We start from the raw sequence: 20,556 nt of genomic DNA, 5'->3' as shown, positions 1-20,556 counted from the left end.
AAACAGGTTCTCCTGTCACTGCAAAGAATTGTTGGTGCTTCCCAAGTGGGACTTATGTTTTCTAGAAGTTCCTCAGCCACAAAGGTTGCAGTGGCACAGTAGCTAGGAAAGGCCTCTACCCAATGTGAAAATCTGCAAACCATTAATAAATACATATTTGTAACCATGTGAAGGTGGGAGCTAGATAAAATTTAATTACCATTCAAGCACTGGTCCTGAAGGTAATGGGTATCTTCCAGGTGAAACTTTAAAGGTTTGCCTGGGTTATAGCAAGAACAAATGGAGCAATGAGAGGCAATATGTGTGGCCGCCTCAAAAAATTGTCACCACCAGTATTTCTTTAAATTTTCAATCATTTTATCTCATCCTAAATGGGATCCTTAATGGATAGCTTTCAACTTAGGAACATGAAATGATTTAGAAAAGACAAGCTTTCTGATTAGGCCCCAATCATAATTTGGTTATGGGATCCTGAGAACACTCTGTTCTCCTCTGTTTTTCAATTTTAGCTAATTGTTTTTTTTTATTTTTGTTTTTTGTTAATTTTTCTAAAGTTAATTCATTAAAATTGTAATAATTTATGAGATAATTAGGGTAATCTTTGTTTCCTTTAGGGATAAAGTAACTTGAGAGGCGGCTTGTTTGGCTGCTTTATCAGCAAGGTTATTCCTTCTGATCTCTGCAGTACGAGGGACTCCTTTAGGTTGATGAGCCTGTGTTTTTATTACAGCAATCTCAGAGGGGAGTAGTAAAGTGTTTAAAAGTTCTGCTACTAAAGTTTCATTTTTTTAAGGCAATTCCAGAAGAGGTTAGAAATCCTCTCTGTCTCCATAACATGCTAAAATCATGAGTCATTCTGATGGCATGTTTAGAATCCATGTAAATGTATTTTCCTTTAGCAAATTTGCAGGCTCTAATAAGAGCAATTGGAAACCCTGGTTGCATAATGGTTAAGAGCTATGGCTGCTAAAGGCAGTTCGAATCTACCAGGCACTCCTTGGAAACTCTATGGAGCCGTTCTAGTCTGTCCTATAGGGTCGCTATGAGTCAGAATCAACTCAAGGGCACCAGGTTTTGGTTTTATTTTTGGTAAGAGCAACAGAGCCCTGATTGCACAGTGGTTAAGTGCTTGGTTGCTAACCAAAACGTAGGCAGTTCAAACCCACCAGCTGCTCTTTGGAAACCCTATGGGTTGTACTCTGTCCCATAGGGTTGCTATGAGTCAGAATTAACTTGACCACAACAGGTTAGTTTTTATTATTTTTTATTAAGAGCAATTAATTCATCTTGTTGGACTGAAGTAGCTTCGGGAAGGGCTTGACTTTCAGGAACCTCAGTAGAGATTATGATGGGATCCAGGCCTGATAGTGAGAGCTACTAAGAGCAGGGTTTCAAGTAGGAACAGTTGGGAATTGAATTGTACCTCCCCACAAAATGTATGTCAACGTGGCTGGGCCATGATTCCCAGTATTGCGTGATTGTCCACCATTTTGTCATTTGATGTGATTTCCTTATGTGCTGTAAATCCTGCCTTTATGATGTTACTGAGGCAAGATTAGAGGCAGTTATGTTAATGAGGCAGGACTCAATCTACAAGATTGGGTGTATGCTGAGTCAATCTCCTTTGAGATATAAAAGAGAGAAGTGAGTAGAGAGGTGGGGTGACCTCCTACCACCAAGACAACAGGGCCAGGAGCACAGAGCGTCCTTTGGACCAGAGATCCCTGCCATGAAAAGCTCCTAGACCAGGGAAAGATTGATGACAAAGACCTTCCCCCAGAGTTAACAAAGACAGAAAACCTTCCCCCGGAGCTGACACCATGAATTCAGTCTTCTAGCCTCCTAGGCTGTGAGAGAATAAATCTCTTTTTGTTAGAGCCATCCACTTGTGGTATTTCTGTTTCAATAGCACTAGATAACTAAGACAGGAGCCATCAACAAATAAAATTAAATCATGATTAGCCAAAGGTGTTTCTCTTAAATCTTTTGGGGGATTTAAAGGCTGTTCAGTTAAATTTAAGCAGTCATGAGTTGGGTAATCCTTACAGTCAATTTCTGGAAGAAGAGTGGTGGGATTTAAACAATCCACAGAATATAGTCTAATATTAGGTGCTGCCAGTGGGGAAACTTCAAAGGAAATGAGTCAACTGGTGGAATGATGTTGAATCAAAGGTGAGTCAATAATTGCAGATAGTGCGTGGAGAACACAAACATTTAAAAAATTTCCCAGCACTATATCTGAGTGCTTTTGATTTGTTTTGCCGTGGTATCAACAGCTCTGAGGCAGGGAGGGAAGCCCTTAGCTACAGGGTCAAGCTGCAGGCATAGTAGCCTACTGGCCTCTGATGTTCTACGTGCTTCTGGGTTAAAATGCCTAAAGCATTTCCAGAGGCTTCGTTTACAAACAGAGAAAATTCTAGGTGATCGTTAGGAAAGCCTAGTGCAGGTGTGTTTGCTAGAGCTTCTTTTAATTATGGCTTCCTGATCTTTCAGTGCAATTTGGAAAGGATCTGGTTTGGAAGCTTTCAAATATTTATATAAGGGTTGGGCTAACAAGGAAAAATTAGGAATCCAAGTTCTACAGTAGTCGTAATCCCCAGAAACTCGTATAATTATTTCTTAGTTTGGGGGATAAGAAAAGCAAAAACAGCTTCTTTCTACTTAGGATCAATAGAAATGCCTTCTGCAGAAATTCAATGACCTAAATACTTAACGGAATGCTGGGCCAATTGTAGTTTTTTTCTAGAAACTTTATGCCCTGCAGTAGGTAAATATTTTAGTATGTTTATGCTGTCATCAATGCAGGCTTGCTGAGTATATGAGTAGATCATCAACATATTGCAGTAATTTAGATTCATTTTTTAAATTGCAAGGGTTATGCATCAGCATGGAGAATTTGAAAGAAATAGCTGGCAGATTCAGTAAAACCCTGAGGCTTTACCTGAACCTGTTGCGGTCAAGTTGACTCCAACTCATAGTGACCCTATAGGAGAGAGTAGTACTGTCCCATAGGGTTTCCAAGGAGTTCCTGGTAGATTCAAACTGCTGACCTTTTGATTAGCAGCCTAACTCTTAACCACTATGCCACCATCCAGGTAAATTGTAGATTTTCCCAGGTGAAGGCAAACAAATATTGGCTCTCAGGATGGACAATAATACAGAAAAAAAATAACTACAAAGAATAATTACAGTAAAGTGTGTAGCATCCAGTGGAACATTAGAATGCAATAAGTGAGGATTTGGGGCTACTGGAAATCTAGGTATAATAATGGAGTTAATAGCCCTTAAATCCTGTACAAACCTCCAGCCTCTGTTATCAGATTTCTTAACAAGCAACACAGATGTGTTACAAGAGCTGGTGCAGGGAACAATTAAACCTTAGAAAGGAAGTCCTAAATAATAGGAGATAAATGCCTCTCTATCTTCTACTTTAAGGGTGTATTGAGGGAGCCTCACTAAAGGCTTAGAGTATCTTCCTGAACTTTAACATATTATACTGAAAAAACTCATCCCACATCAGTAGATGTGGTGGCTCGTAAAGTGTCAGGAATTAATGAAAAATGGTCAGGGGAAATGGGTTAAAAGGTCTGGGGAAATGAATTATAAAAAAAATTTTATAACCCACTAATTTCCCTTTGCTTCACTATTATGAGGACATTTGTCATTGGATTTAGGGCACACTTGGATAACACAGGATGATCTCATCTCAAAATTCCTAATTTAATTACATCTGAGAAAACTGTTTTCAAAATAAAGTAAAATTCACAGGTTCTGGGGATTAAGATGTGGACATATCTTTTTGGCAGCCTCCATTCAATTAGTGTAGGGGGTTGAGGAGGGGAGATAAGACAAAGGCCTTCTTAGTGGATAGCTCTCAGGGTGTTGTATCTGCAAAATAATTAGACCTTCATGCTATCCAGATTAACAGTCCTATTGTCAGCTTCAAGTGAGTATTATTATACAGTGTGGCAGTCTACTTCAGTTCTCTTTGTCTGTGCCTGATCCCTGAAGGAATAAGGTGTTAAAAGGAAAAAAAATCCATTTGCACATGGTAGGTATTGTCTCTGTTCTAAAGGAGAAACTGATTATAAACTGTGGCTAATGTGCCTATATCCCTTTACTCACTGGTCAGCAAGTTTACAAGGCTGCTCATCATTCATTTCCTGAATTTGAAGGCTCTATATCTGCTGGTCCACACTCAACCACTTTTGAGCCTCTCTTGGAATGGAGGCATAAGAAAATTTGGAATGCTGTCTCGCTCATTGTAATGAAGTACACCTCTGCAAGGCTGCACTAGGGCCCATCATCCTAGACTCTCACTTAGCTGTTGCAACTCTGTAATTGTGGTTTCCAGACTTCTCTGGCTAGACAATGGAAATAAGAGGCATTAATCCTTTATAGTCTCTGGTTTCCTTAAACCTAGCTGGGATTTTTAACAATTCTAGTCCCCAGTCTCCCAGGGGTTTTGACCATAAGAAGGATCAGGATGTGGGACTTCTTTTACAGAGGCTCGCTTTGTTGCTGCCTTCTCTCATTTCAGATCATCCTCTCCCCAAACTAGAAATGAGCTTTTGCTTCTCCTCTATATAATGAATTCGAGTCCTGGCTTAGTTGCTTATTAGCTGTGTAATCTTGCGCAAATTACTTTGCTACTAAGTGACTCAGTGTTCTCATCCACAGAGTCGACATGATAATAAATGGTATCTACCTTACAGAAAAAAAAATTTTTTTTTTTTTTTACCTTACAGAGTTGTAAGGATTAAATGAAGTTAAGTCATACAAATCATTTTAGAATTATGCCTGGCACGTAGTAAGTGCTTAAGAAGTGTTGGCTATTGTTACTTTCAAGTGAGGCAATATTTCTAAAATGATATTAATGCTGTGATAAATGTAGGTTGTGGGTACTACTTGCTTCAAAACGAACAAAAAGGGAGTTTCATTCTCTTAGGGAGGAAGGGGTCCCAGAAAGCATCATAGAGGAATTGTACTTGAAAGATCAGTAATTACTTGTCAAACAGATGGTAGGAGGATGCAGGCCTACAAGTGTGTGCAAAAAGGCAAGGGAATGCAAAACTGATGCATTTAGGAAGGTACAAACAGGTAAGTAGGGCTAAAAGGGGAGAGAGGTGGGGAAAGAATGGGCTACAGAAGCCTGATTTAGAGGACCTGGTGTGGAGTTTAGATTTTAACCTATAGATCAACGTGTCTCCACAATTAGTGTATTTGAGAATCACCTAGAGCTACTTATTTAAAATTGAAATATCTGTGCCCTGCCCTAGAGGTTTGAGGGAGAGTTCAGCAATCTGTGTATTTAATAAGCATTCCAGATGAGTCTGAGAAATGTCGTCTACCTACACCACACTGTGAGCAACTTTTTGCTGCAGGCTCTGGAGATTTGATTAAATTTATGTTTTTGGAAAGATTCCTTTAAGACTATCATTCTCAACCTTAGCTGCACAGTGGAATCAATGAGGGTGCGGCCAAACATTATGTTTTTTTTTAAAGTTCCCCGGGTGATTACAATGTTCAGCCAAGGTTGACAAGTACTGGTCTAGAAGCAGTGTAGAGGACAGATATTAGAGTGGTAAAACTGGAAGTAGGAAGTTAATTAAGATGTTGTAATATAGGCAGTATTGTAGTAGAGACGATAGTGATGAGGGCAAGAACAAACACAGTAGCTGGAGAGCTGGGGAAGTGAGGGTAGATGAGATATTAAGGCTAGGTCATCTAGGGCTTGGAGATTGTGTAAGGGGGAGAGGGAGAGCTTCCACTTGGGAAGAGGAAGAGGCAAGGGGGTGGTGACATTCCTCAATAAGATGGTCCCTACATAGTTAAACTTTAAGCCAAGGAAATGATCTTTACAGGGGTCTTTGATTTGATAAAGTCCTTAACTTGATAAAGTCCCTACCTTGATAAGATCTCTAACTTGGTAATTAAACCTTAAGCCAAGGAAAGAGTCTTCGTAGGGGGGTCTTGTCCTGGCCTTTACATGTTAATAGAGACAGAAAAAGAGACAAAGGGTATAAAACCCTAAGAAAATGACTAAGGGGCACTCTGATTCTTTCTCTACCTGAGTAGCCCGCTTGACGCTTCCTAATCAAGTGTACATTTACTACTAACCCTCTGCTTGCTAATAAACCTCTGCTTGCTTGGCACTGTTTGTCTCAGTGCTTGAATTCTTTCCTACACCGAAGACAAGGACCGAGGCCATTCTCTGGTAACAATTGCATATAGAGGTGAGGAAGTGGGCAATATTAAGAATGACTCCTTCATTTCTGAGTTGGGCTTTGAGTAGATGCAGCTACCATTCAATGAGATAGGAACCACAGGAGGAGAAACAAGTTTGGTTAGCAGAGTGGGGGAGCATTGGTTTCCAGACTTTAGTGTGCAAAAAAATCACCCGGGGAGCTTATAAAGAATATAAAATCCTATCCCTCCCCTTTATCATTTAGAAGGACTTGGAATGGGGCCCAGTGTTATGCTTTTCTCTTTTATTTTTTAAAACAAACAGCCTCGGTATAATATTTAAGCCTTTGTTAAATGTATTGAGAAACATTTTAAAAAAAGAAAACTAAAAGCAAATTTAAATTGCATGAAAAATCTATTCTACTCCAATAAACAGACAGTGGTGACTCTTCGAAGAAAAGTTTGAAGTTGATGGACATTTAACAATGTTTTGTTTTGTTTTTGTACACAGCTTTATAAAACGTTCACAGTATAATAAATGATTTTTATGCATGACTGTTTAAAGTGATTACAACTCAATCTAGGTAGCAATTAACTTTAATGAAACAGTTCTATTGTTATAATTAAAAGTAACCAATGTATCTGAAAGTGTATGTGGAGCCATCTCAGTAAACATTGCTTGTATCGTAAGTGCTCATTCATTCCGTTTTCAGGAATTTCAGAATCTCTTTGTTCTCCTTTGCCTTGTGAAACATTTCAAAATCCTAAAAGCAGGTAAAATTAATATTAATGCTGATAATTCCTAATTAAGAAGCTATTAAACTGGAGTGTCCAGGTGTGTTTGCTAGTTATCTTGCCTGGGCCTTTGCAAACTTCTGCCAGTTAAGTTAGATGAGAATTTTCCACAAAGTACCTGACATTTTATACTATGAAGTATGATGAAAAATACTGCATACTCTAAAATCCACTGCTGTTGAGTCGATTCCACCCCTTAGTGACCCTATAGGACAGTGTAGAACTGCCCCATAGGGTTTCCAAGGCTGTAAATCTTTATGGAAGCAGACTGCCACATCTTTCTCTTGAAGAGCAGCTAATGGGTTTGAACCACCGATCTTTTGGTTAGCAGCTGAGCATTTAACCACTGCACCACTAGAACCAAAAAAAAAAAAACCAAACCCACTGCCGTCAGTCGATTCCAACTCATAGCGACCCTATTGGACAGAGTAGAACTGGCCCATAGATTTTTCAAGGAGCGCCTGGTAGATTAGAACTGCTGAACTTTTGGTTAGCAGCTGTAGCTCTTAACCACTGCACCACCAGGGCTTCTGCACCACCGGGGATCACCTAAATACTGCATAAGTATCTTCAAACAAACAGAATGATATATTTTCCTTTTATAATAACCTTTTCATAATAAAGTACGAGTATGCCTTGTCTTCGGGAGCATAATTATATCATTTTATTTTTTTTTATAGATGGGGAAATCTGACCATCACACTTCATAAATATATTATTTCCCCACGTATATGACCTTAAGGTAAAAAATAAAATTAAAATTAAAATGGCCACAGTATTCTCGGCCACTGAATATCTGAGAAGCTTGAGCCTTAAGGGTGAAAACCTTCATCCTTATTTCTTGAAGTGCTTTCACACTGACAGAACTGTCTATTATTTCATACTTTATTTTATAAGTGTCTAAAATTCTGGTACTTTCCCTGTTTCACTTCGATAGATAGAGATATAGAAAAGAAAGATGTTAATCAACTGGTCACAACATTTTTATGTTTTTTTTTTTCCATTTTCCCTGTCCATTATTTTATGGAAGAGGAATAGCTTTCAATGGTGTGAAGTCTCTGAGGAGAGAAAGCTTGGTATTTTTCTTGTGGAATATATGTGTGCATATATAATATGTAATATATAAGTATGCATAATAAACATATGTATTATATAAACATAAAGAATAAAGGTAAACTGGCAATGAAAGGAGGATGAAAATCCTTAATGGGTTATATAACATTTACCAAACTGATTTCATACTGCACATGAATTGGTGAGAACATTCTGCCAATAGTTGAGGCAAGCTTTTGAACTCATTACTGTACTAATTTATGCTGATGTCTATGGTAGCTCTCTGTAGGAAATAGGCATGAGTCTAGATTTTTAAATTTGAAGGAAACATACCACAAGTTCCAAATCAAAATCAGGGCCTGTGTGTAAGTACAGAGGTAAAGTCTTTGGAATTTAAAACAAAACTACACCTGGGATTACGATTTACAAATACAGATGACCAGTTCTTGCTATGTCCTTTCATATGAACCTGTTAGATTTGTATCATTTGTTAATAGATTGTATTTTTCCCCATTATTTTCTCCCCTGAAACACACACTACTGCTAAAGTAAAACTGTAGTAGTTGTGTATCTTTTAAATATATTTTACACCTGCAACTTTTATTTTATTTCATAACGTAAATCTTAGGTAAAGTTTGAGGTTTCTACTTTTTCATGTAACCATCTCTGGGCATTTCTGTAACTTTTATAAAACCTCTGATGTTAGAATGAGAAATACATGTGAAAGCAACTGGACAAGTGCAAACCCCAGTTTATTAAAGTGGGATTTCTGTGAAAGTGCTTGTCTATTGACTACTGTCTTAGTACCAAGTTTTTTTGTTTGAATACTTCAAAATGTAATCCATTCATACTTAGAAAGTACTGCCTATTTCCAATGGGCAGGTGAGAAATTCTGAAATTACAAAATGCAGTATTTCTACTTTTTAAGTCTTGTTAGTTTTTAAAATTGCAAAAATGTGGTGCATGTGACTTAGGTCATATCTTTGTAGTGGTTTTTCGAAAGCTCTTCAGAGAAATAAGAGTTGCCTAGACCAGTACTACACTGAGCGTGGTTCACAGACTACGTAGTAGCATCATCATTACCTAAGAGTTTTTATTCTCGAGCTTTACCTAAATCCCATGGAATCAGAGTTTCTGGAGGTGGGGGCAGGAATCTGTTTTAACAAGCCCGCCGGGTGACTTTTTTTTTTTTTCTGATTGTGCTTTAAATGAAGGTTTACAGAACAAATTAGTTTCTCATTAAACAATTATTACACATATTGTTTTGTGACATTGGTTGCCAACCCCACAAAGTGTCAATACTCTCCCCTTCTCGATCTTGGGTTCCCCATTTACATTCATCCAGCTTTCCTGTCCCCTCCTGCCTTTTTGTCCTTGCCCCTGGGCTGGTGTGCCCATTTAGTCTCCTATAAGTGGCTGAGTGACCTGTATTATTGTTTGTTTTATGGGCCTGTCTAATCTTTGGCTGAAGGGTGAACCTCAGGAATGACTTCAGAAGTGAGTTAAAAGGATGTTCAGGGGCCATACTCTTTGGGGTTTCTCCGGTCTCTGTCAGACCAGTAAGCCTGGTCTTTTTTTGTGAGTTAGAATTTTGTTCTACATTTTTCTCCAGCTCTGTCTGGGCCCCTCTATTGTGATCCCTGTCAGAGCAGTCAGTGTTGGTAGCCGGGCACCATCTGGTTGTACTGGACTCAGTCTGGTGGAGGCTGTGGTAGTTGTGGTCCATTAGTTCTTTGGGCTGATCTTTCCTTTGTGTACATGGTTTTCTTCATTCTCCCATGCTCCAGATGAGGCAGGACAAGTGGAGTATCTTAGATGGCCGCTCAAAAGCTTTTAAGACCCCAGAGGCTGCTCACCAAAGTAGGATGTAAAACATTTTCTTCATAAACTATATTATACTAGTTGGGCTAGATATCTCTTGACCTCCAGGTGACTTTCATGCTATAGTTTGAGAATCATGGACTGAAAGTTGCATGAATAGTCTGCTGCATCCATTGCAGTCTTTATGTATTCCAAAGCATTCCTTTCTACAGGCTCTTTTTGTACCATATCCAAAAACATAAATCACGCCTAAAAAAAAAAAACTAGTCTAGTGGCCCATAGTTTTTTATTTTTAAACTACTTATCATTATTGTTTGTTTCTTAGTATCCAGGTGAAGTCACTAATCTACCTGACTGGATATTATGCAAAAGCAGTGAACTCTTTCTAGGTTAAGGTCAGATCTCCTTCCTCCCTGCATCTATCACAGTGTCTGACACACAGCAGGAGCATGATGAATGTTTGTCAATCATTTATGATCAATTCCAAATCCTTCTTTTGTTGTGCTTCTCCAAAAACTTTGCAGAAAGAAGTTCTTAGTGACATAATCGTCCTTCTATAACCTCACCATCTAATATGATAACCACTAACCACATGTGACAATTGTGCACTTGAAATGTGGCTAGTTCAAAATGAAATGTGCATAAGCACAAAAATGCATACTGGATTTAAAGGCTTAGTATATAAAAACAATGTATAATATCTCTATGTTATATGTTGACTATATTTTGAAATGATAACATTTTGGATGTATTTTGGCAAATGAAGTATATTAAAATTAATCTCACTTGTTTCTTTTAAAAATACGTGGGTTTAAAAAAAGTAGATACTAGAAAATTTAACATTATATACGTGGCTCATATTATATTCCTATTGGAAAGCAGTGTTCTATAATACTTCCTATATCTTGATCAAACTACTTATGGACCAGCTTTAATTCTTCCAACAAATGTCTGATCTATGCAAATACACCTGCTTCTTAAAAATCAGTAGTTTGCCCCAGTCTTATCTGAAGATTTTGACTATTCACTCACCGGCATATTGCTTCTCCATTTTCTTTTATCTCTTCCATTTGAGACATCTGCAAAGGTCCTTCAGATGGTTAAGGTGAACCTTCCAGATCAGTCAGTTCTTAGAGCACAACATGGGTGAAGGCAGTAACTACCTTCTCTAGTCTCCCCTGTACCCCCCACCTCTGTCAACCAGGAGAGTAGCGAGTTGAGTTGAAGAATGAAAGACAGAAAGAGGATGACCATGTCTTAGAATAGTCCTAAAGTCCCCCAGAAGAATCTCTTTATTCTGGTCCTTTTTTGCCCACCGAGGCCTCTTTTTTCTCACTTACCTCCCTAGATCCTGACACACTAGTATAATAGACTTTAATGGAGCTTATTGTTTCGACTCCCAGACTGCTTTGCAGAGGTAACTCAGAGTCAACCACTTCAGGGGGGGTTCAGGCTCAGCTGGGGCTCACAAACTCCCACACCTGGCCCTGCCCTTTCCCATGGCCTTTGCTAAGGGGCTAGCAGATGGTGCACTCAGGATTGGCTGGGAAACAGGTGCCCCTGTGGCACAGGCAAGCGCCCATTCCAGGGAGAACTTAGGCCTGGCGACTTGAACCCTGGAGCCCCCAAGGGCCTGAGAGGAGGAACTGGACTCCTAGGTGCTAAATTCCAGCTATGACCTTTTCTCTCTGTCTTCTAGGATCAGGACAGGTCGGGGAGGAGAGGAAAAGAGAGGGTTGCGGGAATAGCAAGTGGTCTCTGAGGTCCTGGTTCCCCTTCTCCCCCTCCCTACTTGGACATGGAGATAAATACTAGATTCATTGCTGGCAACAGTGGCCCATTTATGAGGGGTGGAGACACCTGCAGGAAATAATGACCAAAACACAATAACCTGATGAGTATAGAAAAGAAACAAATAAAACTTGTGTTGCCTGCATTTGTAGGGACAGAGCAAAAGGTGCTGGTACTTACCTGGGATGGGACATGACCACCATGTAACAACCTTTATTGCTATGTCTTCTCCTAGCTCAGGAGGCATTTCTTTCGCAGGGTGGCCTCCCTCCCCACCCCCCTCATGTTCTGAAGACACTCCTTGTGGGCAGCCCCCTGCTGGGAGTTGGCCTTCTGGTATATGGAATAGCTAGTGCCCCAGTCCCTGCCTCTAACACTTCCTCTCTCTTTCCTATGTGTAGAAAGATGATCTCTCTCTTAAAAGCCTGCTGCTTCTACAATAAATTCCCCAGCATCCCTTGTTATTGTAACCTTTATTTTTGTGTTTTAACATTTTCCAGTTGTTGAAGATAGCAATAATAAATATTTACAGGATTTTTCATGTTTGCTAAATGTGGAGAATAGAAATTGAGAGTGAAGGGCCAAAGGAACCACAGCACGGGCTTTTGAGTTACACAAATATGGATTCTATGACTGTACCACTTAATAACTTTGGATCTTGGGCAAATTATTTCTTTCTACCTGTCAGTTTATCTATTATTATAAGAATTATGATGATGCTTAATTAATGGCATTATTGTGAGGATTAAATGAACTAAGTATGTAAAAATATTTGGCACATATACTTTTACATATTGTAGGTAGTTTTTAGGTAGTTCAGTAAATGATAGCAATATTATTGATGACAATAAGTGCTGGACTCTTTGCAGGATGCTTGAGAACACATTGATGAATATGACAAAGAATTTACTGTCAAGGAACTCATAGTGATTACTAATAAGATGACGTTTAGAGAAACCTCAATCAGGCTAAGTGGGGTCAAGGAAGGCATCCTTGAAGAAGTGAGAGCTAAACTGAAACCTGAAGGAAGTGCAGTTTCCAGGAAATTACGAAAGTAAAGAAATTTTAGGAAGAAAGTACAGTCATGAAACAGCATGGTAATTGGATCTTTGTGAGCAAGTGGAGAAATAGATGAGGCTGAGGAAGTAAACAGAGCAAGTCACAGAGGCCCTCAGATTTCACGTTAGATTTTGGTTCTTAGTCTTTTTGAGGCTGCTTTGTAAAAATGTGGATAATTAACCTTGCATATTTGCTGTGATGATTAATTAAGTGCAGAAGTTGCCTAAGAGTTATCTCTCATTTATGAGGCACTCAATAAGTTGTAACAATTCTTACTATTAATCCCATGGATGATCAAAAGCCATTGAAGGATTTAGCAGGTTTGTGTGAAAGGCAGATCAGTCTAGCAGAGCCTGCGGATTGGAAGGGACAAGATTGCAAGCAGCTGCAGCAATCCAAGACAAAAGGCCATGACAGTAGTGAAAGTCACAGCTATTTAGGAGAGGAGATGGTAAAAATGTCTAAGAAAATGAGATTTAGTCAGTGAAGGATTCTAGGTTGAGAGAAATTTGAGATCTCTATTTTCTTTTGTTGTAGCAGTGGTAGAAAATTATTTTTACCGTTGTTTTCATTATCTTTCTGATGTGAGACTGCGACATAGTTCCTCATTTCACTGTGTGCAATTCCCTTGGCTCCAAGCTAGATTAATACACTATTTTTTACAAAAGGATACCTCTGACAACCTAAGGGTAATTGGTTGATGTGGAATACAAAGTTAGGTTTGGCTCACTCTATAGGATGGTTGTGATAATTATTTTAAATGGTAAAATGCTGTAAAGAAAAAAGCTGCATTGGTAATTGTGACCAAAAGTGTCAATTATGTAGGAATTTTTTGTTTGTTTGTTTATGCTTCACAGTCTACTTAGGTAGTTTGTATTTGGGTTTAGAATCATTCTAAAGACTGAGCAAGATTATTGTGAGATTGGGAAAAGGAATTCTGAAGAAGGTAGTGTTTTTTTTCTTGTCCTTTTATGTGCATGAATTAATTTTTTCAATCATGCAAATAATACATGTATACATGCTCACTGTAAAATAATCCAAGAGGGAGTCAAAATTCACCTACTTCCTGATATTCTTCCCTGCAGAGGAAACCATTAACAGTTTGATTTGTATCCTGTCCGTAAAGCCAACTAAAAGGGGGGAAAAAGTCACTATAGCAGGGAAGTTAAGCTCACAGGCTATTAAGCCAGGTTACCTTGGTTCAAACCTAGACTCTACCACTTACAGCTGCGTGACGTTGGGCACGTTATCTAACTTCTCCGACCCTCATTTTCCTCATCAGTAAAATGGGGCTAATAACATCTGTTTCATAGAGATGATATGAGGATGAAATGCGTATTTTTAAAATATTTAGAACAGTATCTGGCACATGGTAAGCACTCAATAAATGATGAATCAAACTGTATATATTGTCAGAACACATAGAGGAAATGTTGCCCGATTAGGGTCCATGCCCTGGAGCAGTCGAGCCAATGAAACCTACTCCAAGTCAGAAAGAGTGAGAAAGTTCATTTAGGATATGTATATACCACCGGGGGCCGACTGTCTCTATGGAGTCCCCAAAAGCAATTTTACATTAGAGTTTATATTGAATTTTTACAAGGGTTAGAAGTGTCTTTGTAGTCTGCAGATGGCACTGGCCTGACGAGTTATTCATTCCAAGATAGTGACAAGAGACTCTTTATCAGAGTAAAGAGATACGTGCCTGACATCTCCTTATCAGGCTAAAGATATATACGTGTTGGACATCTGGGTTCTGAGTTCTCAGTGCATCAGATCAAAGAACAAAGTCATTAGCATCAGGTCAAAACAAAGTCATTAGCAAAGGCATGGGAAGGAGGAGGCAGGCAGAGGAAGGAGAACTGACAGGTTCCTCATGGCCTTAGTTATGTCAAGCTCTCAGTTGCCCATTTTGAGAAGGAAAAAACATGCTGGTGAGTATTAGGGTCACAGCAATATAGTGTTATTCTGAATCCAGTTGGGTTCTAAATCCAACTGCCTGATGCAAATTCTTAGTTCTACCATTTTCTAACTTTGGGAAAGGTTAGTATACAGTTTTTCTCTGTCTTTATTTCCTCCCTTATAAAATGGGGATAATAGCCCCTGCTTCCTAGTATTGTTAGAGGCATTAAGTTAAATAATATATGTAGAACGTTTAGAATGACTGTAGTGTAGTAGTTATTCAATATATGCTTTTTATCATTGTATCATTAAAAATGTTCAATATTTCGTGTTATAGATGTACCGTAATTCATTTAACCACTCTCCTGTTGATGGTGAATTGGGTTATTTCTAATTACTTTTTGTTATAAAAATGCTGGTTACCATACTAATTTTTTCTACTTAAAATTTTTTAAAGCCCTGTCTCTACCTTCACTTGCACGAAGAAAGCTCTAGCTGTTAATATTTTCTCACGCTCATTGTCATTTGAAACTCGAATAACCACTTTCAAGATCCTCTTTTGGTATGTGATTACTACCATACATGTGATCAACCCACATCATTTTCCTATTAGTTTGATTCATTCTTAGGGTATGAATGGAAAGCAGAACTATTTTGTGTGGTTAAACCTGTATTTCTGAGGCATAAGCAAAAGCTGAGAAACAAAGGAGTCAAAAGTGATTTGTCTCATTTTGGGACTCTTGGAATCTCAGGAGACAGAACCTTTAGGGCATCTTGACATTTCAAAAAGGTAAGTTTAAATTCTTACATATTTAGTTTATATTGTTTTATTTTCTTCCAGGAAAATTTAAAATATGAACTTAAGAAATACTCTGTAAACATATATAGCCATCTTTTTATAGGCCTGTAAGAGGAAAATTTTACGTCTGAGTCAAGTCTGCGGTTTTTCCTTTCACACCTTCACTGAGTTTATACATAAAATTGGAATTCTTAAAATTGCTCTAAAGAACCATGCAAAAAAATAAAATAAGTGCTTTGGGAAGTAAGATTTAAGTCAAAAGAAACAAAGAAAGGAAGGAAGAAGGGAAGGGAGGAACAAAAGAAAAAGAAGAAAGGACGATAGTAAATTTGACAATCTATTTCTATTTTCATTATTGAGAAAAGTAGGTACATTTATGGTTTAAATCAGAAAGTTTGTATGAGTCCAAACTGTATATAAATGTTCATATTTTATATACATTCTAAGATAATAGTATTTTTTCAGTGAGTGACTCAAATGACATATTAATTAGAAGCATAATTAAAATTGTTTCTGTTTAAAACCATCTCCTTGAAAGGCTTGATTTTAAGCAGGCCCTTTGAAGATAAAGAAAATGTTAGGCACTTTCACTAACAATTTTAAAGTAAATCCTTATACATCTGTATAAGTTTGTGCTTTTTAAAACACTTGCATGCATACCATATAATTTTATCCTGACAATAGCTCAGAGCCCGGCGGCACAGTGGTTAAGAGCTACAGCTGCTAACCAAAAGGTCAGCAATTCGAATCCACCAGCTACTCCTTGGAAACCCTCTGGGGCAGTTCTATTCTGTCCTATATGGTCGCTATGAATTGGAATCAACTAAACAGCAACAGGGTAACGAGGTTGGACAATAGCTCTGTGAAGAAGATAGGGATGCATTGTTATTACCATTTAATTGATGAAAAATTGAGACCCAGAGATGATTAAATAAATTCCCTGATGTAAAACAGTGGCATTGAACCAGAAACCGAGTCTTCTTACTTCTGGTCCTACTTTTATCCTTTGATCAACATTGCTTCTCTAAATAAATTTTGTTTCATGTACGAGATAAATCCTTATTTGGCATTTTAATGTACTTTGCCTTCATGACTTCTTTTATTTTACAGGAATATACTGCATTCTTCTGTTTAGCAACTTTGTCTAATAAAATGCTAGCAGAAGCCTTCCTAATTGAACTCTCATACAAAGAACAGAAATATACAAAATTCTGCAAACCACTTACATGTAAGAAGACCTCAAATGATAAAAAGGAAACATGGAAAAAGCAGCTTTTAGATAAAAAAGACTATTCACTTTCCCCTGCTAAAATGGAATATCAAGAAAATGTTATGCAAGAAAGTTTAACAGAGAAACATAATGATACAAATACAATAAAATCTGCGGATGAGAAAACTGTAGAGAAATGTAAATGTGTACTTCTTTCAGGAAATGGGTCAGTTGCATTGCCTATTCCAAAGAGAGAAGGAAATGATGAAAGACAATTGGATCTGTATCGGTCCTGGTCGTGTACAAGTATTTGCCAGAATTATCCTGACCTACAAATTGGAGGTGACCACGTGGGAAACATGTATGATTCAGGCTGCTTTGTGGAACACACACATGACCATGCTTTTAATGGTCCTTTTTTACTTTCGGTGGATATACCATTGGGTCGTTCTCCTATCACTGAATCTCTAGACAAACAACCTGCCTCAAAGCTCACGGATGGGGATGAAATCCGAGAAAAAAGCATGGTGTCTCATAAGTTACCCCTCTCTAATTCTATGCTTAATAGTTATATGGAAAAAAAGGTGGATGAACTCTACAAACAATTTTTGGAAGAAAATCTCACGCGGTGCCACTCTATAACCAGTCTTATGGCTTGCAGTTTGTTAATGAATAATGTAAATCAAATTAGCCTTCAAATCTCTCAAGAGCAGAATATAGACCCATTGAAAGTTCGGGAAACTCTTCTGCATTCTTTAGCTGTATGTAATCTACGTAACATTTCCCATGAAAACAGTTCTGAATTCAGCACTCCTAATTTACAAATCTCAAACCAGACAAGTAGAAAACTTGTGTCATATCTACAGTAGGAACCAATTTTTGGTTAGGGCTGACCTTCTCTGGCTTATTGTGTTACATCAGACCTCCTTTTGCTTAAGTAGTTTCTTTTTATTTACAACATACAGGATCTTCTACGCTGACAATCAGGATAGCCTATGGGAACTCATTATATATGTTTCAAGAATGGGTGTGAGAGCATATCCAAGGGAATACCTTAAACAAAAGCTGGATATAAGTGTTTTAAAAAAATGTGGAGAGGGGCTAAAGGAAAAGTGGAGACTTAGCCAGTGCCATTTGCATTGAAATTTGATGTTTTTGAACTCTCCTGGGACACGTATCAGCTTTTTTACATCACTTTTTTTTTTGTTGTTGTTATTCTGGGGTTATTTCAGGGATGGGAGGAAGAAAAATATACAGATAAAGTGAACAAAGTGCATATAGAACCATCATGTAGAAATGAAGAGACTCTCTTGGCAACTTGGAATACTTCTCAGATTATCCTTAATCATGATTCTGGTTTAGGATAAAAGTCAGCAGGATACTATGGAAATTTTGGAATATAAATGAAATGCATCAACAAAACATTGCTAAAAGAATGGTATGGTTTATTGCAGATTTGGACATAAGACCCTACAGTTAGCAGCTCACACTTTTCCTGGAAATCATAAAATGACTGACATGTACTTTTACATGTAAAATAAAATGGTATGAATTTCTGTTATGATTGTGTTATATATTGATAAGATTTGTGCATTAGTAGTCACGTATTTCCCTCCAATGATCTGTTTGGTCTTGACTAAATTTTATAAACAAGGCATCTCCATGTTCTCACAGCTTATTCTTGTTGATCATAACAATTCTTAGTTTAATTTTACCCTCCTCAAATTTCTATGATCTAATATATTTTTTTTTTTAATAGTAAGTATTCCAGATTTATTTCCTGTTTTCTTCATCACTTCTTTCCCCACCATCCTCTCCTATAACACTCCCAATTCACTTCCGTCATTCAGAATTTTAATGCTGAACAATGGGTAAGGGTTTTGGAAAAACTGGCTTAGTGTCTTGTGGATACTGACAAACAGTTGTTTGTATGTTGTCTTTTAGATTGTTAAATTTGTACATTTTCAATACAATAGTTACTAAAATGATAAAATATAGATGCTAAACTATCTTTTCTAAAGTGAATTAAATGTCATTGGGCAACTTTACTGCTGTGAATAGTTTTCTTGGGTATACTATTTCTGCTTCATAAATATGTATCAATTATTTATGAAGCAGAAATATTCATAAATAATGTGATGACTGCATAGCATTATATAAAACGCTGAAGTATTTAGCTAGTATCAAATTTAGAAATACATTTGATGGTACTCTCAGATTTCATTTGTTCTTCTTGTTCATGTCATCAAAGCCCTTATTATCTAAAGATATTCACTTAAGGTTAAAATGGCTTTATAATTTAATCCAATGTTTATATAAGGAAAGGTGATGAATTTCGATTTCTTTTTAAAACTTGACCTCATACCTGCTGACTTCAACGCTTTGAATAAGACAGGAATATGAGATTGTGATTTAGTATATTTTGTCCTGAAGTAGTTAATCTTCATTCCATTTTTCATCATGTGTATCACTTATGTGACTAATAATACTCTTTTAAAATGTTATTTGAAATGTAAAAGGAATAACAAATTTCATTATGTCCCACTTTTTCAGGAGTTGCAAGTAATAGTTTTGTGCTTCTATGAAAATGGAGAGTATTAGCGATTCAGCAGTTGGGGATGATCATCGCATTGCTTGGCAGGGAGGAAGAAGTTGAGCTGGTTAAGAACGATGTCCAGCACAGTGCTGCTCCCCCATCTGCATGGGTCAGTCCAATGTATATCACATCTTCAGGTTTCAGGTCCCTATTGGAGGGACCAGGGTGGGTTCGATCCTGTCTCTGGTAACTTTCTGTCAGGAGTGTCCTTGACAAATGGAAAGCAATTCAAGAGATAAGAGTCTATATTACACTCCTAGGATTTTTTAGGCTTAATTTGACTCATGGATTCGTCCCCAAAAGAAGCCAGTCTCCCTGAGGCTCTTGCGACTGGAGATAACACTGAGCCAGTCCATTAAAGATGGTAACAGATGTTCTGGCTTTTTCCATATTACCTTAATATTTGGGTCTTATAAAACTGGTTTTAGGAAGTGGAGAAACAAAGTTAATAGCTTTCTAGGGGTCTTTTTTCACATGTGATTTCCCTCTGTGGGGCTGCTTTGGGAGCAGGGAGTTGATTTTTATATGTATATATTTATCTTCAAATGCAATGAGTTTATTTTCCTTTTTAGGTAGTAAATGTGGCTAATATAGCCTTAATACATAATATTTGCTTGGATGAGGTGTGGAGGAGTGGCTTGATGAGGATTAGTAGGTGAAATAATTGCACAGTTAAGTGGACATTTGTTTTCAGTTAGTACTAGAAGGAACGAAATCAATGAATTAAATCAACAAATAACCATTAAGTCAAATTAAAAATGACTTAATGTTTTCGTGACTGGTCATGTGTGCAGAAAATTAGCAAATTAGCTATATATGATATGTGTGAAAATCCATAAAAATAATATTTAAGGGCAAGGAAAAAAAAGATGGCAAAAAATGTTTTCATGATGTTAAAATGCCTAATATAATATAATATAATATAATATAATATAATATAATATAATATAATATAATATAATATAATATAATATAATATAATATAATATAATATAATATAATATAATATAATATAATATAATATAATATAATATAATATAATATAATATAATATAATATAATATAATATAATATAATATAATATAATATAATATAATAGGCATATATAACTGTTCTTTTGGTGAAAAATGCCTTGAGGCAATTTAGGACTTTTCATCCCTAATGATGTTTTCTTTTCCTCAAAGCCTAGTAGAAATGTTTAAAATTGGCCTTATTATAAGGCCCTTTGTTGGTTTAGTTTTTATTAGAGTATGAATGCACAGCATCACTTTTTGCTGTTTCAAGAAATAGCCTTTAGATGACTATATTTGAGAACGTTTCTATAAAAATTATGAGAACCAAATT

At 37.2% G+C, this 20,556-nt stretch overlaps 1 protein-coding gene across 18 annotated transcripts in view; it reads left to right on the top strand.

The window, feature by feature from the left end:
* Positions 1 to 20,556, top strand: part of LOC126069055 (transmembrane protein 182-like) — a 413,220-nt gene that overhangs the window by 46,757 nt on the left and 345,907 nt on the right. For 12 of the 18 annotated variants that reach the window (XR_007515820.1, XR_007515825.1, XR_007515824.1 and 9 more), the window contains 2 exons: positions 16,517 to 18,161; positions 19,170 to 19,321. The gene's annotated coding sequence lies outside the window, so the exon portion shown is untranslated. Of the gene's footprint in view, positions 1 to 7,661; positions 15,398 to 16,516; positions 18,162 to 19,169; positions 19,322 to 20,556 lie in introns of all 18 variants that reach the window. The other 6 variants (XR_007515833.1, XR_007515832.1, XR_007515829.1 and 3 more) reach the window with 3 other exon arrangements.

Source organism: Elephas maximus, chromosome X (genome assembly GCF_024166365.1).
Source record: "Elephas maximus indicus isolate mEleMax1 chromosome X, mEleMax1 primary haplotype, whole genome shotgun sequence".
Classification (NCBI taxonomy): domain Eukaryota; kingdom Metazoa; phylum Chordata; class Mammalia; order Proboscidea; family Elephantidae; genus Elephas; species Elephas maximus.
This window is presented reverse-complemented; position numbering and strand designations above follow the sequence as displayed.